Consider the following 26,001-nt stretch of genomic DNA (forward strand, 5'->3'; position numbering starts at 1 on the left):
GCTCCCCACTCCCCAGTGGCTACCTAGAAAAACCCCATGAGGACAGGGATTTTGTTTCAAGAAACAAAAATCTATGCCCACTGCATAGAAGGAGGTCCAGAAATATTTGTTGAATGAATAAAGGGAATACCTGAGTTCTTCAGCTTCAAATATTTAACTAATGCAATTTAAATCATGATTTTCTTTCAGATTATTTAGTCCCCTCAAGTTTTAAATGACTTCAACATATTATAAATACCTTCTTTATTTAAAAGCAAGTGTTAAAACCACTACTTCTTCAAAACTACCTCTGCTTCCCAGGCTTATTTTTTACTATATTTATGTGGTCCTTGTTGAGGGAAATAGATCCACTGAGTGCACATCTAAAAGGAGAGTAAAACAGTGTTAATATCCGTCTATCGGAGAGAGAGGCAAAATATGAGACAAATCAACAAAATTCTTTTCAACTAATTGAGTTGAAAAGAGAGAATGTGAAAGCATTTGGTGAGGTGTACAGAAGATATTTGTTGAGACCAAGCATTTTGATCTCAATTTTGTGGAAGCAATCAATTTCACTATGAAACACATGCCGATTTCATGGCATATATACTGACCATTCAAATGAAAAAAAGTAAGGCCTAAGAAACTCTGTCGAATAAGATATTATTTAACTTTAAGGGTAAACTGTCCAGTCTCAAAAATGCATTTTTAATGCATTTTCCTGAAAGACACCTGCTTGTATCTGTCACTGAGGACACGTCTCAAATAAGTGCAGATTCTCATTTTTATTCATATTGGTTGTTGCAGAAGGATAAAAAAGGAAACCTTTAATTATAATTTTATAAGCTATTTATTCTCTAGATATGAAATAAACGTGGCTGAAAACCTGAAGTGTATTATACTTTCAAAATTAATTTTATTTCAAAAATCAAATTAGTTTTCTACATTCATAAAATACGATATGCCTCCACATGTATGTGACTGTCCTGCAGCGAAGAGGCTGTTACAAATTTAGGTTATGTAAGTATGCATCTGAATTAGTAGTGTACAATGCATATTATACATCTCCTTTGTAAAAAGAAGGTGACAAGTCTGTCCCTGCACAGCAGTCGTGAAGATGACATGATGATGTGGCACAATTTGAGATGAAACCCCACTGCATAGTTACTAGCTCAGTAGATGGTTGTTGCCATTATTGTTACTACATGTCAACATACAACTCTAAGTTCTTTAGCTAAAAAGAATGTCAGAAAATAGACACTGAGATATTCTAATCTTCAAATACATAAAATAAAGACAAAAAGTTATCGGGAAACAATCTGGAAATTCTTCAAGTGTTACCTTTGGGAATAACAAAAAAAAAAACCCACTTCTTTCGATAATATATTATTCTTGCTGTATTGCTCTCTACTTGCTGGAGCCTATCAAAACTTTAATATTGTGATTACAGTAGTCCTATATTTCTACATTAGTCCTATATTTCTCCTTACACACCTGGATGAATATTCATTAGTCCTACATTAGTCCTATATTTTTGCTTACACAACTGGATGAATGTTCTTGATATATGATTCATTCAAACATTATCCCTCTTTGCTAGAAGCATGTCAATCTAAAATAGCTCCTGCATGGAAAACTGTCAGCCCATTTTCCTCTCAAATACATCTTTACTGGCTTAATGCTTTCCATTTACCTACCTACAGCCATCTGTGAAAGCTGCATGGCTTGAGATGCCATGTGTTACTTAGTGTTCTTCATAGTTAGCCTGCATTGACTCCTCTGTATATGACTGATGTACATTAAGTAACAAAGATGAATGCTGAGTGTTAAAATACTGGTTTAGTGGACCCAATGGTCTTTCCTGTTAAAATGGTATTATTCAAGAATAAACATTAAACTAAATGATTTGAAGTCTGCTTCTGAGTTATATACAGCCACTAAAATAGGTTTCAGATAAAATTTCTTGTGGCTACATAACGAGGGTTTTGTTTACTGACTTAGAGGGGGTTTTTTGGTTTGGTTGTTTTTCCCTGTATTTCTTTAAAAAGAAAAAAAAGATTTATTTATTTATTTTAGAGAAATAGAGAGAGAGAACATGCATGTAGGTGGAGAGGAGCAGAGGGAGAGGGAGAGAATCTTCAGCAGACCCCGAGCTGAGGGTGGAGCCTGATCCAGGGCTCAATCTCAGGACCCGAGATTATGACCTGAGCCTAAACCAAGAGTTAGACACTTAACCATCTGAGCCACCCAGGTGCCCTCATCTCTGTATTTCTCAAAAAGATAGCTGAATCCTGTAAGAATGTTGAATTACTCAATATACACATTCCACCTCCCCCTATTCAGGTTAATAGTACTTATCTTCCATGGATGTGTATAAAATTCAACTCCTTTAAAAGGACACTCATAAAGCCACAAATAATTTTTGAGATAGACATCACAAATATATTATGGCCATGGAAATAAGTCCGGCAACATGAGAATCGATTTGTTTGGATGAGCACCATGACTGCTTTTTCTTTTTATTACACCCTAAATCTTAATGCAAGATTTCAAGATGTGGATGTTGATCATGCTGAAGGACTAAAAGTATGGAACGATGCAGAGCCCTGTGGAAAGAGGTCAGAAGAAGCACCAAGGTCATCTCTCACCAAGGTTCCCAAGCACACGTACATGGAACATGGGCTGTTTGCTAGGAATGCACCTCCCAAACCTTTACACTCAAAAGCCTCCTCCACAACCATGACTGTCCTCGTCATGGGCAAACTCGTGAAGGCTAATGCTATTGCAAAAATAAACAGGAAGAATAACAGGAGTGTACAAAGCAACTACTGAGAATATTACAATCTGAATTATAAACAAGTCAGGTTAAATTTATGTGTGAAAGACTATGGGTGCTGTTATGGATGGACACAGAGCTGGACTGACCAAGCACCACCACTGTTTCAGATGGTTTATAGTTAACATGTGAGGCAAGAAGTCTTGGCTTTCTGTTCTGATACATGGCAGCCAGGCAATTAGCTCTTGGCTCAGATCACTGCCCCAAATTATCAGTATTTCCCACCTTGGGAAAAAAATGATGACTCATTTGAAATATGCCACCCAGTACAACCCTGAATTTCGTCCAATATGAGCGCAAAGGACAATACCTTAAGTTTATTTATAACACGAATAAGCATACAATATGGTTTAGATTAAGTGATCACAGAATTGAAAAAGCAAGCCCTTCCTCCCCATCGTTTTGTGACATATGTTCTGCATTTCCACTTCTTTTCTTCTTTTTTCCCTATTTTTTTAGAAAAGAAAATTATTTTAAATGTGGTAACAGTCCAATCTTCATAACAAATTAAACACTGAGCTGATACACCTGATAGGCCTAAAAAGGCTAATGGATTTTTTTTAAAGTCAGGATGCCATATTTAAGTTATGTTTGCATTTTATGATTTGATTTAAATTATTCGTTTGTCTTTTTTGAAATTCTGGATCTAACAAAGTAAATCTTATAATTGGGCATATTTCTAAAAGTCCCCTAAATATAACATATGGCAAGAAGGACATTTTCAGAATCAGAGAATCTCTGATTTAAATTACTTTAAACCTGCATTATATAATAATTTGTGATTATATCTTCACAGCTCTTGATGCAGGTATTGGCTACCATTCCTTGCCAGATGCTCTGGTAAACCATTCTAGCCAACGCAGTATGAAGTATATTTTAATTATTTCCCTTCCCCCAGCCCCCGAAACTGAGACTTTAAAAGGCTCAGTGACTAGGTTCCACCATAAATTAATAAATGGTTTCAAACCTAGGGCTTTCTGATTCCAAAATCTGTGGTGGTCACCACAATCCCACACTCATCTAGTGATAATAACCATTAATGCCGATTAGTTACTAAGCTCAAGAGTTCCTAAGCGCTTGTCTCTACTAACTCGTGTAATCCATAAAACAACCCTATGATATAATTTTATTATTAGACCCATTTTACAGGTGAGCAAACAAAGGCACAAGGAGATTAAGTGACTTGTCCAACATTGCAAAGCTAAAATATGAAAGAATTGGGTTGCAATCCCAGTCTGACTCTAGACAGCTCCCCATACCTAAGGACTATATGACGATATTACCAACTGAATATATGTTACCTGTTATAAGGTTTTTGTCTCACCTAAATGCAAACACTTTATTCATGTAATAAACCATTGCCCCTTCAATAATAATCATATCCAATTTCTGGTGAATAATTTGCAAACCAGTCTCATTGCACTGGCCTGGTTATATAACAACTTGTTTAATTTTAGTGAAAAAGTCTTTCTCAATCTTACTAAATATATTTGTTAAGATTTTTATTTTCAATCTTTTACTTTAAACTGAGTAGCTATATTCTGTTAACAAAAGAGAATGGTCATATGAGGTACTGAAGAGATAGCAGTGAAAAGGAATTAAATGTATTAAACCAAATGATTAATACCTGATTGAATTTCTGTATCATTTCCTTAGTATCCTGAAATTAAACTATACATAAAAAGTATCTAATGCATCTTTTCTCCTCCAAGTGTAAATACCCAAAATTAAATCTAATAAGAAATTATCCTGGAGATCAGGAGCAGAAACACCATTCTTAACAGTTGGTTGGGGACTGGTGTATGCAGTGTGGTGAGAAACATGTTTCTCAAAATTTAAACATAATTTTCTCAAATATGAGAAATTCATCTGAGTCATGAATTAAAATTAAGTATGATTTTATAATTTATATTTTAGAGGAAAAACACACAAAATATCAAGCTGTATTAACCAACTTAAAAAGCAAAGTATATGGGGATTAAGGAGTGCATTTGTTGTGATGAGCAGGGGGTGATATATGGAAGTGTTGAATCACTAAATTGTACACCTGAAACTAATGTTACACTGTATATTAACATGACTGGAATTTAAATTAAAAAACTTAAAAAGAAAGCAAAGTATGATCACAACTTTTATCCAATTCCCTATCTGAAATATGAGTCAACCACAGCCATACCATTTTTATGGGGTTTGCGGTTAACTAATAATTTCACATTATTATCTTACTGGACCTATAAAGTAATCTTATGAATTAGGTAAAGCAGAAATTCTTCCTCTCATTTTGCAGATGGAGGAAACTGAGGCTTGGACTATACACGGATATACTATATCTTCATGTTATAAGGAACTGGTCAGATGATATAACAGATTAAGGTTTTCAGACATAGTATAATTCCCTTTCCATGACACCATAAACATCACGTGTCAATTACCATGTGACACTTTGGGTAAGTGAAAGCATTATCAGATATCCCGTTGGTTAAGACTGTAATAAAATCGAGGTGTTTCTAAACATTACATTAGGTAAAATTTTTATACTGCCAGATTTATATGATATTAAACAACCAAAAGCCATTGCAACTTTCCAGTGACATTTTTTACTCTGTTAAAGGAGAGGTAAAATTCAATTCTTCTAAACTCTGCTATGGAGATGCATATATATCACAGACATAACGGATACATTTTAACCTGTTCTTTCATTTTGCAATTGGTTGGCACACAACCAGAATAAATCTAGCCATATTCACAACATAACACGAACACATGTATTTGCACATTTTTCATTGTGAATGTATACACTCTGTTGAAGATCTCAATATAACCACATAAATGATAATGTATAGATAATACCTAATAGTGAAGGGGCTTCGAGGCATACATCATGACAGGGATGCTTAAAGTTCTATCGATCCACAGCTCACTGAGCAACTCGTAACTGAAATGTGTGCCATCACCATTCAGATCTAAAAAGAAACACAAAGAGATAGCAAAGTCAATAAATATTATTTCATATCATTCATTGAAGAGTATCTTTCCAATACACAGCATTAAAAAAAAATGTTTGACAATCCAGCAAGGGGACCTTAATTCACACATCTCTGTTTTCTCCACAATGCGTAGTACATAGCCATGGAAACACACTATGCCGTCAATAAAGAAGTCTGATTAGGAAGTAGTAGATTTAGTAGTAAATTGGTATGACATTACTGGAAGGCTATACATTTACCAATATAGAACAAAATAGGGCCATCTGGGTGGCTCAGTCAGTTAAAGCATTCGAGTCTTGACTTCAGCTCAGGTCACGATCTCTGGGTCGTGAGATCAAGCCCTGCATAGGGCTCTGTGCTGGGCGTGGAGCCTGCTTAAGATTCTCTCTCCTTCTCCGTCTGCCTCTCCCCACCGCCCCCTCCAACTCTATCTCCCTCTCTCTTAAAAAAAAAAAAAAAGAACAAAACAAACAAAAGGCATATTTAACATCTTTGGATGTAGAATTATTTTTAGGGCCTATGTATTGAACATCCTATCAGGCCTGCGTATGACTTTTTTTTAGTCTTTCACAACAAAGCTGCAACATAAATAGTTTCCTCGTTTACAGCATTCCAGGTTCAGAATAGTAGAGCGACTGGCCCCAGACTCTGACCTCCAGAGCCATGGTCTTCCACCATATCATGTGGAGAGTCCAGGTACATGCGTCACCATCATCCCACGCCTACTTGTACTCCAAACGTACTCCAATATGAGTAACAAATATGAGATACAAAGAGGACCACAGAAAGATGAATCTCCTTGATCTCTGACTCCCCTGCAGTTCTCTGGAAGACAAGCATGGTACTCTGCTCATCACTGTATGGAGTGCTATAGAGTGAGGTTTCATTTTGGGATTTAGAGCCTGCCACATGTAAATATTTGCTGAGTAAATGAACAAATAAATGGCAACAACCAAAGTAGGAATTGGCATATCTTTTTTGTCTAAATTCACACTCTCATTTGATTGATCCTTTCATTTACTTGCCAAAGTTATCTTCCTGTTTGCAACACAATCTCAAGGGAAAAAAAGGAGAATAAGTAATCTGAAAAATCATACGAATTAAGGTCAAATATGTTCACTCGAAGAATTACGCAGTGATCAGTAGTCAGTTTAATTTACTTGAACTGGAGAGGTTCCTGAAGAACAGCAAAAGGTTAAAAACAGAGAAATTTTCCAGAGAAAAAGAATTGGCCTTTCATTCCCAGATCAGATACCGACTTGCTGACAGAACCTAACCACCTTCCCCCTATGACCAGACCCTTTCGTGCACAAAGACAGGAGCAAACAGAAACGACTGAAGGTTCTAGGAAGGAACTAGCAAGAGCTGCTCTGGATTAGAGATGCTGTCATGAAAGAGCTACATCAGACACCCCAGTGGTCAGACCCCAGTTGACCCCACCGAAGAAGCAGTGAGCACCATTGGAGCACTGTCGGTCTAGAGCAGAGAGAGGCTGGCAAACTGCAGCCTTCCGCCTGTTTTTGAGCTAAGAATGGGTCCTACATTTTTAAATCGTTGAAAGGAATCAAAAGAAGCCTGCAAATTATTTGCAATTCAAATTTCAGAGTCTATAAATAAAGTTTTATTGGAACACAGCCACAGCCATTCATTTACATCTCGTGTCTGGCTGCTTTTGGGCTACAATGGAAGAGTTGAGAGGTGGTCACAAATAGCATGACCTGCAAAGTCTAAAATACAGACTATCTGACCTTTTATTGAAATGGTTGGCTGGTTTCTGGTCTAGAGAGTTGTTAGTTCTCCTTTTGGAGGGGATGTTATTCGGGAAAGAAGGTGCTTTTGGGTAGACTGGAAGCAAGGGGTAGGAATCCAATCCTCCCAGAAGATCGGGAGTCCGAGGGGCAACGCAACAGCTGCATGGAGTATGGCCAGGCCTTTTGGGGGACAGTGGGGCTTTTCCCTGGAGGAGGCACCAGAAAGGAGGTGAGACTCAATCACAGTCAATCTGGCACACAGGCTGGGCCAATGAACATGGATGGAGAAAGCTGGCCACCATCACCTCAAGATGTTCTCACTGGCCGTACCTAAGGATGCATAAAAGGGTGATGAAGATAAGCAAAACAAAGCATAATGCCTATAAAAAATAATCTGTTGTGATGAGCCCTGGGTGTTGTATGTAATTGTTGAATTACTAAATTGTACACCAGAATCTAATAGAACACCATATGTTAACTAACTGGCATTTAAATAAAAACTTAAAGGGGCGCCAGGGTGGCTCAGTCGGTTAAGTGTCTGCCTTCGGCTCAGGTAATGATCTCAGGGTCCTGGGATTGAGCCCCACATCGGGCTCCCTGCTCAGCGGGGAGCCTGCTTCTCCCTCTCCCTCTGCTCCTCCCCACTGCTCATGTTCTCGCTCTCTCCCTTTCAAATAAATAAATAAAATCTTTTAAAATAAATAAATAAATAAATAAAAACAAAAAATTAAAAAAATTAAAAATCTATTTTAAAGAAAAGAATCTGCTACATAGCATAAAAAAAAACCTGTGTTGTCTTTATGAAGAAGAAACATTCACATTTGAAAGACACCAAAGAAAGTGAAAAATAAGTTTTGTAGAACATCCATTTTGTATTCTCAATGAAGTTTGAGACAACACAGAACAAAATTCTGAAGATTTATCTTCAGAGAAGTTAATTAAACCCAAATTAGTGAGAAGCCATTTAAGTGCTTTCCCATTTAACTCTTAATTGCATCTTGGTGAAGAGATGAGGGGTTCTGATCTCAAAGACTTGGCTCTGAACACCAAATCCACCATATTCTTGCTGTGTGACCTTGAACAACTTCATACTCGAAGTCTCATTTCCATCACCTCTAAAACAGGGTTATTCTAAAACTTATAAGAAAAAATACACATAAAATGCCCAGCATACCGCCTGTCACATGGGAAGTGTGTGATATTTACCTGCTTCCTGTCTTCTTTCAGGTCTAACCCTGTTTACCTTCCCACCCTCCTGTACTAATACTCAGCCATCCACCATGCCAATTACAGCTATACGAAAGAGGCTGCCGCAGAGGTAGGTCTCTCCTGACTTTGCATTTTCTGCTTTCTTTGGGTAGATTTCACTTTTTAACATTGAGCCCTTTTCTAATCGCACTGATAAATTGATATTCACTTGAAAAAATGTTTAATTCGTTAGTGAATTTTGTAGCCACCTTTAATCCCTTGGGCAGAATTATACAGGCACAACCTTTTGTCCATAAATCTATTATTATAAGTCTTAGTGTATTCTCCGTTAACATGTGTCTTTCCCAGGAGGCTATATCTTGAGCACCTTCACTGATATGATGTGATGTCAAAATGACCCACTATAGTCTCATGGAGAAGACAAATGTGTAACACACACAGATGTACATATGCACACATGTGCGCGCGTGCACACACACACACACACACACACACACACCACATACATTTCTGCCTGCCTATTACTGGCCTAGCAGTGGAGACCACACCTGAGTCTTTTGACTCTTGTTGAACGGACAACACCTCATTCATGCCAACTGCAACCTGAGTGTAACAGCGACTTCAGAAATGCCTGGTGCACAAGGCATCTGTTATTTATTGAAAGAATAAATGAAGAATGAACACAAGAAGAATGCAAACGCAAACCCGGTAAGGATCTGGTGTATAAAAAATGAACACTTAGCACATTCTCGGGGGCACCGACTGCTTAATTATCCTGGAAATCCATCTGAAAATATGCACAAAATAGTATACATCTCTTTGTCTTATTAATTTGGGCAAATCAACTTCAGGAGTAGTTCTCAATGATGATCTTCCCCACTTCTCGAACATCTACTATGTGCCAGACTCTGGTGGGTACAGCCTCAAGGTCAGCCATTTCCAGCCTTATTTTTTTCAGAGGAGGAAGTTAAAGGTGAGCAAAGAGTAGGAAGTTTTTTCTTGACTAGTGTCACACAGACAGTAGAAACTTAAGTATATCAAATTCTAGGCATTTCCATAAAACAAACTAAGCTTGGTGTCTACTTTGTTGAAAAAGGCTCTTAACAGAATACTTACTGTGTAAATAGTCAATCAGTGGTGGTTATTGTTACTACTATTTATTATTATAACCCAACGAAAGGGAAACAGTTTATCACTATGGAATGTTATATTGTGAAACATATTATGCTTTGTTTGCTATAAGAAGTACGGAATTTAGTCTAACATAAGGGTATGTGTCTACAAACGCAGAATATAAAAAGCTATGATAGACTCATTAACATTACAGGCAATTTCATGCAGAGTAAATAATAAATATTGGAAGACACTATGGTAAAAATAAGACTGTGTGATTATAACTAACTTACTTGAAGTTCATCAATTTATTTGAGAAAAGGGCGAACTTGCTTGAGTTCAAATTTTATGTTTTAAAAGAAGCAGACATGTCTACATTTTTAGGAGTGGTGGTAACATCTCAGACTTCTCCACATTTGAAATCTCACTTTTTCTGTCAGCAAGAGAATGCTTACTGTTGTTTTATTAAGAACTATTTGTTTGTCTATTTATTTTGCTATTGGAAATGGAATCATTTAGAGGCAGATTTTAAAAAACACACAAATTACTGAGGCTAAGTTCTCTCTGGAATGGAGTCGTTTAAAACCACCCACTCTACTTAAAAGAGACAAGTTTACCTTAACATTTGCCAATTAGCATAAGCAATCAACACACCGATGCTGACTTCTGCACTCCGAGGATTTATATATATCTCATACAGAGAGCAGAACCACATCAAAGATAATGACAAAAGTCATTACCCAGAAAAGGGAGACAATATTTGACAAGAACAGTAGTTGAGGCTCAAAAACATGTTGATCTGTGCTCAGACAGGACCCGAAAGCTAACTCTGCCAGAGGATATCCAGCTCACAGCTCATCTGCGTCTCAAACTTTTTCATCTGAAGGCAGTTCTAACCTGTGTCCCTTACTAACGAGGCAACTGATGTTCTCTTATTCTCATTGCATTATAAGAGAACAAAGTCACAAAAATTTAAAGAAATCTGTTTAGTCAAAAGCATCTTCAATGAAAGAAAGTAAAAAAAAGTGACCTTGATTGAAACCTGGTCATCTGGGAATCAGAAGCAGCTCCTTCTGTGTGAGTGGGTGGCTTTTCTCCCATACAATGATTATGCCCAGAGATCCACAGCTGATGTATACATTGTTTGAGTACACTAATGGTTATACCCAGGGCACACTGTGATATTCTGGATGAAAATACACATTTTAGCTAGGTTTCTCACTATCTAAAGGATAATCTGATGGGTATTTCTCTGCTAAGACTCTAAAATTAATTTTTACAAGAATTAACTATTTTAATAACTGCATTGGACAGCTACAGTGTTAAGGTAGGAAATAATAAATCAAAAAGAATGATAGCCTTGGCGAAAAAGGCTCAGGCACAACCAAAGTATGAGGTAGATTTCTAAGTTTGTTTTAAATTGCTACTGGGTAGGTTTATATGTGTTTACATCTATAATGAGGCAACTGTCACTTCATGTTTATATTTATTGGCTATTAAACTTTAAAGACTAGTGGTACTGAAAATTAACTTCTATGCTTATTCTATGTTTGCTTTCCTGATGTTCCAATTAGTCTTCTGTATTATTTTTAAGTAAAGACTGTTAAATTAACTAGGCAAAACCCAGGAGACTTTTTTTCTTATGTAATTTACAAAACAGACACAACAGCTTCTAACTCTTAAATTTGATATCTAACTCCAGTATTATCCGATTGGGTTGAGACATCCATTTGGCAGGCTGTGGATAAAGAGCTCTCTTATGAACTAAGAACGTCATGATGGGAGACAAGCGGCTGAACCTTTTGATGGAGGGTTGCTGTGGAGGTTAGCTAATGCAGACAGCTGATAGAAAGTTAGGGCAAAGGGCCAACAGAGGGAAGGTGGGAAACACTTTCTATTGACATCTTCCTGAAAAGAGAAAAAATAAAAAAGAACCTTTCAGAGACTCTCATCACCCTATGTGATCACATTGAAGATGAGAGCTATTAAATTAAAGGAAGACATACTTGGAAAAACGCTCCCAAAAGGCTATGGTACAATCTAGAATCTCATTACTTTAACCGTTCCGTGGTCCTCCCCTTCTCTTTCTTCTCTTCTTGCTCTGCCTCTCCTCCTCTTTCTCTTCTTTCTCCCTGTCCTTTTGAGCAGGAGCATTATCACAGACAGCACTACTCATGTGCCTACTTTATGCCAAGCACTTTGATGGGTACTTTACATGTGGATTTGTTTTCTTTCTACAATCTTCCCAAACCGTTGCTATTGGTATTTCAAAGAAGCTGAGGTTCTTACAGGCTGAATTTCACAGCCAAAGAGCCATGAGTGGGCAAAGGCAGAAACCAAGCCTAATCTAACCTAGTTTAACTGATTTATGAAGAAAAGTAAGATTCCTGTGAGTAGAGCTCTGTGTAAATTCAGAACTCACTGCAACATCGCAGACCCTGAGCATGTAAGGAATTACGATGTGGGTTTGGGGTGGGGGGATGAAACTGGGAGCTGAATTAAATTATCCTTCAGAACCTAACTCCATATCAGAGAGCTGCTCAATTAAACACTCACAGCAATAGAATAGGTACTTAAGGAACAGATGGGATTAATGTCTGAATTTTCATGTTAAAAGGGACCGTGATCCCGTGCCAATGTACCAGTTAATTTATGGATGATAAAAGGGAAGAAAAAGAATTGTTATTAGACCAAGAGGTGTCTAGACTGGAGGAGTGACTAAAGGGGTATTTCTTTACCGAATTGCAACAAAATTAGCAATCTATGAATTCAGTCATTTGATTGATATCTGCTAGGGATTCCAGAGATAAAGCCCAAGGAAAGCAAACTTAAAAGTCAACTTTGAAGCCTAAGAAACAAAAGGAAAGGGGAAAAAAAAACACCCTTAAGTATGATCTTAAAACCTAATGGAACACACTACTGGAATGTGGAAGCTTTCTACCAGAATAGATCAACAGAGGCAAAATATGCATTTATTTCTAAATGGGAAGGGCTTCCTGGCAAATTCTTACATGCTGTCTGCTAGAGTACAGGCTCACTTTCCACTATGGAGAAGCCAGTGCTCCCGTGATTCTGACACCTGGAAAGGCCTCGGTTTCCTGGAAGCACAGTAAGAAGGAAGGCAGCCAAGAGAACACAAAAATTAACGTTGGGGTTTTCTCTTTCCACCTTACCAGCCTGGATATTTAGATGGTTATCATCGTGAATGCCTTTGGACACTTTCCTAGTTTTGTCTTGAAAGGAAGTGATTTATGACTCAGAAATCACACAGCTACCTCCCATGAATATTACAGTTTTCAAAAAAGATGATGGTTTACTAGTATTTTGGGTAAAGAGATGTGTCAGGTATATTTTGGAGTCAGAATATTTTACAAATCTAACAAATGCTCCTTAGTCTTTGGAAGTGATAACGCTTCTTAATGTCAGAGCCCAGGGAAAGACAAATGGGTAAGCATTCCTTAGTGCTGGTATTCAGCATTCTCTTGACTAAGTATGGAAGACTAGAGCAAACGTTTAGGGCAATAGGATACTGTGCTCTTAGGACAGAAGGAAGACGTCCTCATGGCTTAAAGTGGCAGCAAGGTTTGCTTATGGCAAAATGCACTGAGGATTTCAGTATGTGGCTTCACGCAACTGTCTCTCGGTGCAAGGCCCCTCTCTATCCGACACATTTAAGGACGGAAAGTATCACTCTAAATGTGGATAAAAGGATGGACTTCCACTACATTAGAGAAAATAGGTTTCCAGGCCATGTACAAAGTGATATTGAGGGCAGGATTAAGACACAAAGGACAAGCAAGAGTCCTAAAGTATACAGGTATATGGTGCATATGATTAAGCTGCTCTCAAGCTACGCGTTTTATACAATGAACACACTTACTCAGATTATTAACCTCTGGGCAGGGATCTACTGGATTCCACAAGCATACAGCTTCCTGATGGACGCAGGAACACGCTGGCTAGCAGCCTCACCACTAACCACCAAGGCCAGTCAGCAGGAATGCACCCTTTAACATTGCCCTCTTCCCCCCCGTCACAGCTCCTGAGTATTAATCCTGAAGCTGTGCTCTCCGTCTCAGTAGAGACTGCTTGCCATAGGAAGACGATGGCTTTAGCCAAGAGAAAACTAGTAACCATGTCCTCCAGCTGGAACATCTAAATAAATGGTTGAGATTGAAAGGAGAGCATTCAAGCCACAGGCTTCCTCAAATACTCTGCACTGTGGGAATTGGAAAACCAAAGCCAAAGTGAGAATTTCAGTACTTAAACTCGACACCATGAGGAGAAGCCATGTGAGTCCAGTGTTAGTCCTGCCTCCTGGACTCCGAGTGTAGAATGGAATCAGGAGCAACAGACTTAAGATGGCCATGCCAAGACTCAGGTCTAGTAGAAGTTATGATGGAGTCTCAGCAGTCCTTCATGTGTGCAGCAGGCTTGCAGCTTGAAAACAATGCACATTGTTCACCCAGCATGCTTCAAATTGTCAATCTGCTCCATCAACAATTCCAAGCTAGGTGGCACCTGTCTGGGTCAAGGTCAAGCTGCAGCCACCTGTACCCAAAGGCCCAGGTGATAGCCAGCTTCACAGTCCTCCCCTCTACCCAGGCCTAACCTATGACCATGCTCTCAACAGCCACAGACCTCCATGAGACGGACCCATGGTGTTAGGGAACACGCCTCAGAAGTATCGACAGCAGCTCCAGGCCAGAAACCTGCTGAGAGAGATCCCCAAGCAGAAAAACAAATGTAGGGATGAGCGGGAAAAATAATCTTCCCAATAAAAGGTTACTTAAACCTAAACCAAAGCCAAGGGCAACATAGAAGCCTGAAGAATTGCCTGACAAGAACGTGAAAGTGTTTTCACAAGGCAGATCCCACACTAAGTGTGGGTCTGGGGTGCTAGAAACAGGGGGCCCAAAGAGGGAAGAAGAAATGTAAAGGACTTAAAATACATACTAGATGGAAAATGAAGGTCTCTCAAGTAAGACCTGGTGATGCGCTCCACTCAAATTTCTCAACTTGGTAATATGGCAGCAATATGATGAACTCTCCCTTTTGGAGAGAACAGACAAGATGCATTAAAGAGCTTTTTGCCCCAGATATGCTGAGTGCATAATGCCAATATTAACCATTAGAAGATTGCTCCCAATCGAGTTTAAGTCCACAGCATGCAGACTCTGGACCACTGGCCCTGATGGACGGGCATCCTTGTCAATTCCAATTTTATTCTGTCCATCCTCCTGCCCTCAACAAGGACTTGGTGCTGAATGAATTCCATCACTGAGGTTCTCATAAAGGTACAATCATTTGGTGGAAAAAAGTTGTAGAAGCAGTCCAGGCTGCACATGCTAAGAGATGCATCTACATGGTGAGCTGCATGAAAGCAGAGGCTCTTCCTCACCCCTGCATCTCCAGCGCCTAGCACAGTGCCTGATGCATACTTGAATAGTTTCTAATGGGTGTGCATCCTTACAGAAAGATAGGATCTTCAAAGTAAGCCATTACTCAAGCTTAGCACCCACCAGCAGTGGTACTCTACCCTTTGATTAATGAGGGCCTTACTACAACTACACATTATTATTTTTATTATACACTGCTATTTATTGAGGTTCTCCCATGGACTAGGTCAAATGTTAATTGTTCCAAATACGGACTGCATCATTTAATCCTTCTTACTACCTTGAAAAGTTATATTAGCCCCATTTTACAGATGGGGAAACTGGTAATTCATACTTAGGGTGGATTATGCCAAATTTCATTTACCTTCCACCATACAATAACTTAAATTTTTGTTTATTTTCTGTTTCAGGGACTGTCCCTGAAACCAGAAACGATAAGGTAGACTTCTACAGATAAGAGGTGATTGCTCATTCTGGCTTCAGCATGTAGTCAGGGGATAGTAATCTAGTCTGGGATCCATTTCCCAATCTATCATGGGATAAAATAGAGTAATATACATGTGAAAATGCTTTGAAAGTTAAAGACCTATCATTGTAAATCAGTGAGTGTGTGTGTGTGTGTGTGTGTGTTTGCCTAAAATGGACACCGCCATTCTGACACACATATAATGGTGAAGAAAGGAAGCAGGGGACCTCCAACTACCTAGCAAGCACTGTTGAGTCAGCTCACACTCAATGGGCCAGTAGAGGTGGGAGCCAGATTAGCCTCATCACTGGTGTGCCCATTTCCCATCATGGAAAATTTGGCTCACTCATGGGAGCCTGAGTATGTTTTATTACCATGTTCACACAAAAATTGAGAAATAAAAGGAATAGAATGCTCTTCTATTCTAAAAACTTGGAAAAATTTGACCTTTTGTTTCCTCCCACAACGGAGAATGAGAATGAGAATAGTTCAAAATATGTTATTTCTATCAGAGTGCTCAGAATAGTTAAAGGATGCTCCAGAATTATTTAAGGTTTTAATTAGGGGCATTTTGAAAAAAAAATTCATGAAACTAATGAACTAGAGTGAAAATCAACTTAAAAACATAAATAACACTTTGGAGCACCTGGGTGGCTCAGTTGGTTAAGTGTCTGCCTTGGGCTCAGATCATGATCCTGGAGGTCCTGGGATCGAGCCCCATGTCGGGCTCCCGCTCAACTGGGAGTCTGCCTCTTCCTCTCCCTTTCCCCCTCTCCCCTGCTTGGGCTCTCAAACTCTCTCTCTCTCAAATATATAAATAAATAAAACCTTTAAAAAAACAAAAAAAACATAAATAATATTTTAACAGAACCTGCTTTAGTCATTTTTGTTCTCATATTCTTAAGAGGTGATTATGCTTAAATTTGTAGCAAGGATTATATTAAACTTCACCAGACACTCTTCTCTCTTAATAACCTTCTTTTAGCATATTCCTTTTTTAAATTTTAATTCCAATTAGTTAACGTACAGTGTTATACGAATTTCAGATATATGCCATAGTGATTCAACAATTTCATACATCACCTGGTGCTCATCACAACAAGTGCACCCCTCAGTTCACATCATCCATCCTCCCACCCAACCCCACTTCAGTAACCTTCACTTTGTTGGCTACAACTAAGAGTCTATTTCTTAAATTGTCTCTCTCTCCCTCTCCCTCTTTTTCCTTTGCCTATTTGTTTTGCTTCTTAAATTCCACATGTGAGTGAAATCGTATGGCATTTGTCTTTAACTAACTTATTTCGCTTAGCATAATACTCTCTAGTTCCATCTATGCCATTGCAAATGGCAAGATTTCATTCTTTTTCATGGCTGAGTAATATTCCATTGTATACATATACCACATCTTCTTTATTGAATCATTAATTGATAAACACTTGAGCTGCTTTCATATCTCGGTTATTGTAAATAATGCTGCTATAAACATAGGGGTGCATGTATCCCTTCGAATTAGTGTTTTTGTATTCTTTGGGTAAATAGTAATGCAACTGCTAGATTGTAGGGTAGATCTATTTTTAACTTGTTGAGGAACCTCCATACTGTCTTCCACAGTGGCTGCACCAATTTGCATTCCCACAAACAGTGCATTCCCACAAAACTTTTTCTCCACATCCTCACCAATATTTGTTGTTTCTTTTTTTGATTCTAGCTATTTTGACAGGTGTGAAGTGATATCTCACTGTGGTTTTAATTCACATTTCCCCGATGATGAGTGATATTGAGCATCTTTTCATGTGTCTGTTGGCGATCTGGATGTCTTCTTCACAGAAATGTCTATTCACGTCTTCTGCCCATTTTTAATTGGATTATTTTTTGGGTATTGAGTTCTGTAAGTTCTTTATACATGTTGGATACTAACCCTTTATTGCATATTTCATTTGCAAATATCTTCCCCCATTCCATATGTTTGCCTTTTAGTTTTGTCAATTGTTTCCTTTGCTATAGAGAAACTTTTTATTTTGATGTACTCCCAATAGTTTATTTTTGTTTCCCTTGTCTTGGGAGGCATATCTAGAAAGAAGTTGCTACGTTCAATGTCAAAGAGGTTACTGCCAGTGTTACAGGATTTTTATGGTTTTAGGTCTCACACTTAGCTCTTTAATCCATTTTGAATTTATTTTTGTGTATGGTGTAAGAAAGTGGTCCAGTTTATTTCTTTTGCAATGTTGTTGTCCGGTTTTCCCAACACCATTTGTTGACCAGACTGTCCTTTTCCCATTGGATGTTCTTTATTGCTTTGTTGAAGACTGACCATACAGCTGTGGGTTTATTTCTGGGTTTTCTATTCTGTTCTATTGATCTGTGTGTCTACTTTTGTGCCATATGATATTGTTTTGAATACTAAAGCTTTGTAATATAACTTGAAGTCTGGAATTATAAAGCCTCCAGTTTTGCTTTTCTTTTTCAAAATTGCTTTGGCTACTTGGGGTCTTTTGTGGTTCCAATTTTACAGTTGTTTGTTCTAGTTCTGTGACAAATTGGTGTTGGCATTTGATGGGGATTGCATTAAATGTGTAGACTGCTTTGGGTAGTATAGGCATTTAAACAATATTTGTCCTTCCAATCCATGAGCATGGAATGTTTTCCATTTCTTTGTGTTGTCTTCAATTTCTTCCATCAGTCTTTCATAGTTTTCAGAGTTCAGGTCTTTCATCTCTTTGGTTAGGTTTATTCCTAGGTATCTTATTGTTTTTGGTGAACTGTAAAGATTTTATTTATTTATTTGACAGAGAGAGAGAGAGAGAGAGAGAGCGAGAGAGGGAGAAGCAGGCTTCCCGCTGAGCAGGGAGCCCCATGCGGGGCTCAATCCCAGGACCCTGGGATCATGACCTGAGCCGAAGGCAGACGCTTAACCAACTGAGCCACCAAGGCGCCCCTGTTTTTGGTGAACTGTAAATGGGACTGATTCTTTAATTTCTCCTTCTGCTGCTTCATTATTGGTGTATAGAAATGCAACCGATTTCTGTAATGTTGATTTTGTATCCTGCGACTTTACTGATTTTGTGTATCAGTTCTAGCAGTTTTTTGGCAGAATCTTTCAGGTTTTCAATATAGAATATCATGGCAATTGCAAATAGTGAAAATTTTACTCCTTCCTTATTGATCTAGATTGTCTTTTGATTCTTTTTGTTGTCCAATTGCTGTGACTAGGGCTTCCAGGACTATATTGAATAGAAGTGGTGAGAGTGGGCATCTCTGTCTTGTTCCTGAACTTAGGGGAAAAGCTCTGTTTTAACCCATTGAGGATGATGTTAGCCGTGGGTTTTTCTTATATGGCCTTTATCATGTTGAGGTCTGTTCCCTCTAAAACTACCTTGTTGAGGGTTTTTATCATGAATGAGTGTTGTACTTTGTCAAATGTTTTGTTTGCATCTATTGAAATGATTGTATGGTTCTTTTCATTTCTCTTATTGAAGTGGTGTATCATGTTGATTAGTGAATATTGAAGCACCCTTGTAACCCAGGAATAAATCCCACTTGATTATGGTGATGATTTTTAAAATTATTGTTGAATTTGATTTGCTAGTATTTTGTTGAGGGTTTTTGCATCCCTGTTCATCAGGGATATTGGCCTGCAGTTCTTTCTTAGTGGTATCTTTTTCTGGTTTTTGTATCGGGGCAATGCTGGCCTCACAGAATGAATTTGGAAGTTTTCCCTCCTTTCTATTTTTTGGAATAGTTTGAGAAAAATAGATATTAACTCTTCTTTAAAAGTTTGGTAGAATTAGCATGTGAGGCTGTCTGGTCCTGGTCTTTTGTTTGTTGAGAGTTTTTGATTATTGATTCAATTTCTTTGTTGATCAATCTGTTCAAATTTTCAATTTCTTCCTGATTCAGTTTTGGTAGGTTATATGTTTCTAGGAAATTATCCATTTCTTCTAGGTTGTTGATTTGTTGGCATAGAGTTTTTACTAATATTCTCTTATAGTTGTTTGATTTTCTGTTATATTGGTTGTTATTCCTCCTCTCTCAGTTGCGATTTTATTTGAGTCCTTTCTCTTTTTTTCATGCTAAGTATGACTATAGTTTTATCAATTATATTGATTTTTTTCAAAGAATCAGCTCCTATTTTCATTTATCTGCTCTACTGGTTTTTTAGTTTCTATATCATTTATTTCTGCTCTAATCTTTATTATTTCCTTTCTGCTGGTTTTAGGGTTTGTTTGTTGCTCTGTTTCTAGCTCCTTTAAGTGTAAGGTTCGGTTGTGCATTTGAGATTTTTCTTGCTTCTTGAAGTAGGCCTGTATTGGTGTACACTTTGGATGTTTGCTGCATCCCAGAGGCTTTGGACCATTGTGTTTTCATTTTCATTTGTTTCCATATAATTTTTTATTTCTTCTTTGAATTCCTGGTTGACCCATTTATTGCTTAGTAGTATATTATTTAACCTCCATGTATTTGTGATCTTCCCAGATTTTTTCTTGTAGTTTATTTCTAGTGTCATACTATTGTGGTCAGAAAAGATGCATGATATGACTTTGATCTTCTTGAACTTGCAGAGGTTTGTCTTATGGGCTAATGTGTGATCTATTCTGGAGAATGTTCCATGTGCACTTGAAAAGAATGTATTCTGCTGTTTAGGATGGAAGGTTTTAAATGTATCTCCTAAATCCATCTGTTCCAGCGTGTCATTCAAAGCCATTGTTCCATGTTGGTTTTCTGTTTAGATGACCTTTCCATTGATGTAAGTAGGGTGTTGAAGTCCCCTACTATTATTATTATCAAAAGGTTTCTTTATGTTTGTTATTGTTTTATGTATTTGGGTGCTCCTATGTTGGGTGCATAAATATTTACCTTTATTATATCTTTTTGTTGGATTGTCCCCTTTGTGATTATATAGTGTCCTTCTTTGTCTCTTGTTACATTCTTTGTCTTAAAGTCTGTTTTGTCTGATATAAGTATTGCTATTCTGGCTTTCTTTTGACAGCCATTTGCATGATAGATGTTTTTCCATCCCCTCACTTTCAATCTGCAGGTGTCTTTAGGTCTGAATGAGTCTCTATAGATGGGTCTTTTTTGGGGGGGTCTTTTTTTTTAATACATTCTGTCACCCTATGCCTTTTGATTGGAGCATTTAGTCCATTTACATTTAAAATAATTATTGAAGGGGTGCTTGAGTGGCTCAGTCAGTTGAGTGTCGTACTCTTAATTTTGGCTCAGATCATGAGCTCAGGGTTGTGGGATTGAGCCCCAAGTCAGGCTCTGTATTCAGCAGGGAGTCTGCTTCTCTCCCTCTCCATTTGCCCCTCCCCCGGCTTTCTCTCCCTCTCTCAAATAAATAAATCTTTAAAAAATAAAATAATTATCGATAGATATGTATTTATTATCATTTTATTACTTGTTTTATGATTGTTTCTGAAGATTTTATCTCATCCTTTCTTGTCCTTCTCTTTTTCATGGTATGCTGATTTTCTTTAGTGATATATTTGCTATTTCTTTCTCTTTATTCTTTGCATATTTATTAGTGGTTTTTGATATATGGTTACCAGAGGTTTGTATATAACCTCTTCTGCAAATAGCAGTCTATATTAAGCTGATGGTTGTTTAAATTTGAACCCATTCTTTACTCCTCTCTTCCCCATGTTCTAGGTATATGTTGTTATATTTTATGAGTTCCTTGACTAAGTTTTTACAGAAATATTCATTTTTATTACTTTTGTGTTTCCTATCTCTATACTGTCACTTTTGATCTCTCCTTTCCACTCAAAGAGTCCCCTTTAATATCTCTTGCAGGGCTGGTTTAGGGAGCATGAACTCCTTTAGTTTTTGTTTGTCTAGGAAACTCTTTATCTCTCCTTCTATTCTGAATGATAGCTTTGTTGGATAGAGTATTCTTAGCTGCAAATAGTTCGCATTCAGTACTTTGAATATATATCATGCTACTCCCTTCTGGTTTAGCATTTTCTCAATTACTTTCATACTCAGCCTCTCAGTTTTCATTACACTGCTTTTCTTTCGGGGTCTACTTTATCAAATGGGGTGGAAATTCTACATATCTTGTAAGAAAAATTCTTCATCTCAGAAACCAATTCTAGGGACATACTTTTCTACAAAACAAAGTGAATAATAGACACAGTTTTCCTTAGAGTTAAGCAAATTCATGATACCTTGAAATACTTAATTCAGAATAATTCCATTTTAAGTAGAATTATAGAGTGCTACTAAGATTTTAGGAGTACTGACATGATCTAACTACATGATTTATGCTTAATCCCTAAATACAATTATTGGCTGCCATTAATCTATTTATAAAAGTTTCTGATGAGATCTTCTCATGATCCTCTAACATTTTTCAATGTAATTTTCCTCATCTAAATTCATCATCCCTATCACGTATGTAGTTTTTTCCTTGTTTTTGTCCTCAAAACTTTAACAAATAGTGGTCAACTGCAATAACATGAAACAAGTTCTGAAATGAGTCCTATTCTTTTATTATCCTTATCAAACACATAACATGGTGAGCTTGGTACAAAACATGATTCTACATGCCATGAAGCTCACATGTGTTGGTTGCAGAAAATCTTACTCCTTCAAGAATATATTTAGCAATGCAGTGAGATAAATCTTGTTTTAACTTTAAGACATGAAAAAGACAAATAATTCAACATATAAAAGAAATCAAAGGTATATAAATTTATGCACATTTTAATGAGAAGGGTTATTGAAGATACTGACATGATGTGTATGCCAAACTGGGTTGATTCAGAAAATCTTCCCACAAAACATCTATCTGAGCTTGGACTGGACAACACAGAAACACAAGAAATGATGGCCCATTCTGAGCATGGGAGATAGCTCTTGGTTAATGATGACAAGTCAACTGGTCTAGTGTGGGGAATTAAATTCCCTGCACTAGAGAATAAAGTTTGTTTAACAGGATCAGCAAAGGGAAGAGTAATGCACTTCATTCAGATTTTCTATCTTTGAAATGGCACAACAGAAAAGACAAAAACAGAGAAATCCTCAACTTTTAGTTGATATTTTCAATATTTTAAGATAAAGGATGAAGAAAATTAATACAAAATTATGTGGCATTCACATAACTGTTCTAAATGTATCATTTCCAATTTGAGAAAAGTATAATACTTATTACATGGTAGATATTGCCATTGCATTTTTTAAAAAGATTTTATTTTTTATTTGTTAGAGAGAGAATGAAAGAGCGAGCACAAGCAGGGGGAGCAGCAGGCAGAAGTAGGTTCCCCGCTGAGCAAGGAGTGGGATTCCATCCCAGGATCCTGGGATCATGACTGGAGCCGAAGGTAGACTCCCAACCGACTGAGCCACCCAGGGATCCCACCACTGCATTTTAATGAAGAGAAAATAAGTTTTTCAGCTAGTAAGTGGCAAAGCCTAAGTTCACAAACATCACTGTGCTTTGATTCAAAGGTTTATGCTCTTTAACTAAATTGGCAGTATTTACTAACATGTTATAAATAAGTTCAGGATGTTCTTTAATTTTAAAGTTGAATTTGTTTAGGAATAATTTTCATAGAGTAAAACTCACCCCTTTTTTAGTGTATGGCTTGTTGACTTTTTATAAATGTCCACAGTACAGTAACCATGCCAAATATTACAATATATATTTACATCACCCTAGCAAGTACCTGTGTCCCTTTCTAGTCAGTGTCCTCCTACTACCGCACCCCTGGCAACTTCTGCTCTGATTTCCATTCAAGTTTTTCCAGAATGCCATACAAATGAAATCATACAGATAAAAACCCTTTCTATCTGGCTTCTTTTAGATATGCTAAGGAAAATCAATGATCTATGTATCTGTCTTTATGCTATCACACTGTTTTGATTAATGTAGTTTTATATTAAGGTCTAAGGTCAGGAAGTATTAAGTTCTCCAACTTTGTTCTTCTGTTTCAAAATCATTTGATTATTTTGGATGCTGGGAATTCCCACATAAATTTTTGGATCAGCTTAGCACTTTGTGCAAAGATCCTAGGGGGATATTGATAGGATTTTTTGAATCTTTTGATAAAGTTGGCAAGAACTGCCATATTAACAAAACTGAGTCTTTCCATCCATGACCATAAAATGTCTCTCTATTTCATTAAATCTTCATTAATTTCTCTCAGCTAATATGTTCTTTCTCTCAGCAGTGCTTTGAAATTTTTGATGTATAAGTAGCTTCTTTTGCTAAATGTATTCCTACATACTTAATTTCTTTGTGAATGAAGTTATTTTATTTTCATTTTCAGAAAATTCATTGATAGTATGCAGATATGTGATTGACTCTGCTTATTGATACTATATTCTCTGGTATTGTGGAACACTTTTATTAGTTCTAACAGAATTTTTGTGGATTGCTTAGGATTTTCTGCATACAGGATCACATCACCTGCCAATAAAGGCAATTTACTTTTCTTCTAATCTGGATGCCATTTATTTATTTATTTATTTATTTATTTATTTATTTATTTACAAGATTTTATTTATTTACCAAGAAAAAGAGTGAGAGAAAGAGAGAGTGAGAGTGAGCATATGAGTAAGGGTGAGGGAGTTGGGGGAGGAGGGAGAGGGTCAGAGGGAGACAGAGACTCTCAAGCAGACTCCGCGCCGAGCATGGAGCCTGACACAGGGCTCAATCTCACGACCCTGATCATAAACTGAGCTGAAATCCAGTTGGACACCCAACCAACTGAGCCACCCAGACGCCCCTTTATTTACTTTATTTAAATTTAATTTTGGCCTTACTGCAAGTGGTCAGAATGTCCTATAGAATGGTGAGTAGAGTAATGAGACTGGCTATCTTGACTTGTTCCCTATGATAGGGTTCAAATATCACTCACTCATCCTTCAGTATAACATTAGTTGTACGTTTTTTGTACATGCCTTTTAATAGACTGAGAAAGTTCTGTTTTATTCCTAGTTTCTTGACGGTTTTTTGTTTTCACTTTTGTTTTAAAATCAGGAATGCGTATTGGATTTTGCATCTTTTTCGCATCTTTTAGAATGATCATGTATTTTCCCCTTTATTCTATTAATTTGGTACATTAGTTGATGAATTTGAGTATTAAAATAATTTTGTTTTTAAGTGACAAATCACAGCTAATTTACACATGTTGGTCAATTTACACAATGACTTGATTTGCTATTTTGTTGATTTTTTTTGCATTTATATTTATGAGGGATATTGGTCTAGTTTTCTTGTGATGTCTGGCTTTGACATGACAATGATATTGGACTCAAGGAATTAGATGGAAAATGTTTTCTCCTCCTCTTAATTTTGAAGAATTTGTAAAAGAATAGTATGATTTCTTCCTTAAGTATCTGACAATTCACCAAGGAAGTCATGTGGGCCTGGGTTTTCCTTTATCTGAAGATTTTAAATTGCTAATTCTATTTTTTTACTTATTGGCCATTCAGATTTTCTATTTTTTTGAGTCAGTTATGAATTTGTATCTTTCTAGGTATTTATCTATCTCAAGACAATTGTCCAATGTTGGCAGAAAACAGTTCAAAGTATTTCCTTACAATGCCTTTAACTTGGTTATTTGGTAGTGATGTCTTCTCTTGTTCCTGATTTTGACAATTTGTAACTTTTCTTTTTTCCTTGGTGAGTCTAGCTAAAGGTTTGTCCATTGTGCTGATCTTTTCAAAGAACCAACCTTTGGTTTATGTTTTCTCTATTGTTTTTATTGGTTTTCTCTACTGTGCTCCTGTTTTCCATTTCATTGATTTCCACGGCAATCTTTATTATTTTCTTGCACATTTTCATTTTTGTTTGTCCCTCTTTTTTCTAGTATTTTATGATGAAGCTTAGATTAATAATTTGCAATTTCCTTTTATTATATTGTGGGAACTTGAAGCTGAAATTTCCTGTAGCATTGTGTACATTGTATCTCACAAATTTAGATATGCTATATTTTCTTTTTCATTCATTTCAAAATATTTAAAAATTTCCTAGGTGATTTCTTCTGTGACCCATGGGTTGTTTTAGAAGTATTCTGTTCAATGTTTAATATTTGGGGATTAGCTCAAATCTTTTATTTTTGATATCTAATTTAATTTTGTTATGGTGAGAGAACACAGTTTGTGTGACTTGAACATTTTTAAGTTTATTGACTCTTGTTGCATGGGCCTAGCATTTGATTTATCCTGAAAATGCTCCATCCGCACTTGAAATAATATGTATTTTAGTGTTTTGGGGAGGAGTGTTCTACTGATTTCTTTTATTTCAAGTTAGTTG

At 37.0% G+C, this 26,001-nt stretch overlaps 1 protein-coding gene across 1 annotated transcript in view; it reads right to left on the reverse strand.

Annotated features, from left to right (window-relative positions):
• CHRM3 (cholinergic receptor muscarinic 3) overlaps positions 1-26,001 on the reverse strand; it is a 479,047-nt gene that overhangs the window by 337,786 nt on the left and 115,260 nt on the right. Inside the window, exon 2 of the mRNA XM_027594112.2 lies at positions 5,666-5,778. The gene's annotated coding sequence lies outside the window, so the exon portion shown is untranslated. The remainder of the gene's footprint in view (positions 1-5,665; positions 5,779-26,001) is intronic.

The sequence above is a fragment of the Zalophus californianus genome, chromosome 15 (assembly GCF_009762305.2).
Source record: "Zalophus californianus isolate mZalCal1 chromosome 15, mZalCal1.pri.v2, whole genome shotgun sequence".
Taxonomy (NCBI): domain Eukaryota; kingdom Metazoa; phylum Chordata; class Mammalia; order Carnivora; family Otariidae; genus Zalophus; species Zalophus californianus.